Here is a 3,008-nt window from a genome sequence, read left to right as displayed (position 1 = left end):
TCAGGGTTCGTACACATTTTTACCAATAAATGTCCATGATATTTCCATGATTTTTAAGACAATATCATGACCTAATGTTCCATTTTTTTTACAATAAGAATAAAAATCTGTTCAAATTATCATAGCATATGTTAACTAAAATGAATGACTATTAATGCTACTTGTTTGCTTTCTTGTTTTAGTAATAAGTACAAGCTGCAACTGCGCCAGACGTTACTCCACATTTCACATATCACATCACTGAATATTATCATTTATTTAACTGTGTGGCCAGGATGGCCATTTTGGCGTCATTTTGTGTGTATTTTTTGCTGCTTAAACGCAACAAGCTGCGCTTTAGAGTCCTGCATTTCAGCCAGAGCCCGACGGGCCCCGACTTATTTACGGCTTCGGGACAATTTTCAAGTCATAGCTCAGACGCGGGCCGGGCATCGGGCTTGCTTCCTCCTTATTTTTATATTTTAGATATCCATCAATTATTATGGTGATAAAAAAGATTTGCCGCGCTGGGGGAAACAACACGAGACCGTGCTACCGCGACTGTCAAGAGCGGCTCTGACAGTGTTTAGTGTCCCGCAGCAGCAGCGAGTGCTGGAAGAGTTCCACGTTAAAGCGCACGCAAAGCTTGCCGCAAAACGCCAGCAAGTAATTACCATGATGAATGCCCCAGGGGAAATAGAATATTCGCTGAGTTTCGGTTCATTTTTGTGAAGTGCTCCTGCTCAAGACCGAGACGGCAGAAAGCGCATCCTGTTTGTTTTCTAAAAAGCACAACGTATGCTGATATTGTGAGTGCACACAAATAAAAGTACTTAACAGTCCCGAATGATGTATTACTCTTACCTTTATGAGCAAAAATGACGTTGTTTCCACTGTTATAAGAAAAAAATGCAAGTGATCACGCTGGCGACTCCATGTCCTGCAATGCGCGCTTTAGCTTCTCTGCACAAACGATTGGATACGCGCCTAATAGGCTAGCACACATTTATCTAGGTTAACCATTTAAACTAACATTGTGATATGCTTTTTTAAGTATTTTATATAGGCCTATAGATTTGATTTTAGTCAAGTGGTGATGATTTGAGAAGGCTAAATTGATCAAACAAAGGCTATTATTAATTCACTGTCCGCCACTGGCCTCTTGGTCGTTACTTTAAAAAACAAAAACTTGACTTGAACTGTTTTATATCTATAGATTTTATTTTAGGCAAGTCGTGATGATTTGAGAAGGCTAAATTGATCAAACACAGGCTCACTGTCTGCCACTGGCCGCTTGGTCGTTACTTTAAAAAACAAAAACTTGAATTTAACAATAAAAAAATGTTCCAAACATATTTCTAAATTACGTAATAAAGAAACGAAAATAAATATAACCACTTTGCCATTAAAACAAAACTAAACTCTTTTAATGGCTACAACAGCAGCTGTGTAATGGTGAAGAGAGAAAGAGAAAAAAGATACGGGCTCCAGTCGGACTCGGCCTGTAATTCTGATAATCTGTCGGACAAGGGCCGGACTAGGGCATATGTTTGAGGCCCGTGCAGGGAAAAATAGACTATATTAGCGAATAATTGTGTTGGATAGAACCATTTCTCCTGCTCATCGGAACACACGCAAATTCTGAAAGACAGGACCAATCAATCACAGACAGCATTCGCTGCTTACGTATGGCTCTGAGTGCTTGTTCAAATAGGACTGCGTTATTAGAATTATTTCTGAAGGATCATGTGACACTGAAGACTGGCGTAATGATGCAGAAAATTCAGCTTTGATTACAGATATATTTTAAATTACATTTTAAAATATATTAAAATAGAAAATAGTTATTTTTAATTGTTATATTTCTCAATATTGCTGATTTTACTTTTTTTTTTCTCCCTCAAATAAGTGCAGCCTTGGTGAGCATGAGACTTAAAAAAAATCTTTTAAGCCCACGGAGGGCTCCTGATCCCGAGTATAGCCCACGGAGGACTCCTGATCCCGAGTATAGCCCACGGAGGGCTCCTGATCCTGTGATTCCCCGCGATTGAAATAAACTCATTGGTTTGTACTCCTGGTCTCCTGGTTTCCTCGTTCCGTGCTCCTCACAGTAGCACCCCGTGACAGAATACCGGACCAAAACAGAAAGTGAGCGGCGACTTTTTCCTCGCGTTTGTTTTTTACGCCCAGGGAGGGCTCCTGGCCCCAAGTACAGCCCCGTAAATTTACCCAAGTATTTTTTGGGGGGGGGTTAGTAGAGGCTGCTCCGCCATGGCCTCCCGAGTCCCCTGCTCCGCCATGGCCTCCCGAGTACCCTGCTCTGGTATTGTTTGTCAACTCCCTTGTGCTACGTGTGATTCCCCGTGATTGAAATAAACTCATTGGTGAGTACTCCTCACAGTAGCACCCCGTGATAGACACCATGTTTATTTTTCATGAGGTACCCTCAAAAGTGCACCTTTGTAACTTAGGGAAGGTGTCTTCCGGTGTCTGGGGAGTGTCCGGTCCCGAGCCAGAACCAGTCCGCCACCGTCCGCGGCTCACTCAAGCCCGCCGCCGTCCGCGGCTCCCCCAAAGTCAGCCAGCAGTTCCCGAGTCGAGTCAGCCAGCAGTTCCCAATCAAGTCAACTGCTCCGCCATGGCCTCCCGAGTACCCTGCTCTGGTATTGTTTGTCAACTCCCTTGTGCTACGTGTGATTCCCCGTGATTGAAATAAACTCATTGGTGAGTACTCCTCACAGTAGCACCCCGTGATAGACACCATGTTTATTTTTCATGAGGTACCCTCAAAAGTGCACCTTTGTAACTTATCTACCCTTAAAGCATGCATACTTTAGCATGCATACGGAGAGACACAGATGAGACAAATTGTTGAATAAAGTCGTTATTTTTGTTTTTTTCGCGTACAAAAAGTATTATCGTCGCTTCATAACGGTACGGTTGAACCACTGATGCCAGATGGACTATTCTGACGATGTCTTTCATACTTTTCTGGACCTTGACAGTGTAATTTACTTGGCAGTCAATGG

The 3,008-nt window shown here is 42.7% G+C and overlaps 1 protein-coding gene across 1 annotated transcript in view; it reads right to left on the bottom strand.

Annotated features, from left to right (window-relative positions):
* LOC107660690 (protein FAM168A-like) overlaps positions 1–3,008 on the bottom strand; it is a 46,244-nt gene that overhangs the window by 9,094 nt on the left and 34,142 nt on the right. The gene's annotated exons all lie outside the window — the stretch shown is intronic.

The sequence above is a fragment of the Sinocyclocheilus anshuiensis genome, unplaced genomic scaffold, assembly GCF_001515605.1.
Source record: "Sinocyclocheilus anshuiensis isolate Anshui unplaced genomic scaffold, SAMN03320099.WGS_v1.1 scaffold948, whole genome shotgun sequence".
In the NCBI taxonomy this organism is placed as follows: Eukaryota; Metazoa; Chordata; class Actinopteri; order Cypriniformes; family Cyprinidae; genus Sinocyclocheilus; species Sinocyclocheilus anshuiensis.
The sequence above is the reverse complement of the archived record's forward strand: the minus strand, read 5'-3'. Positions and strand labels throughout refer to the sequence as shown.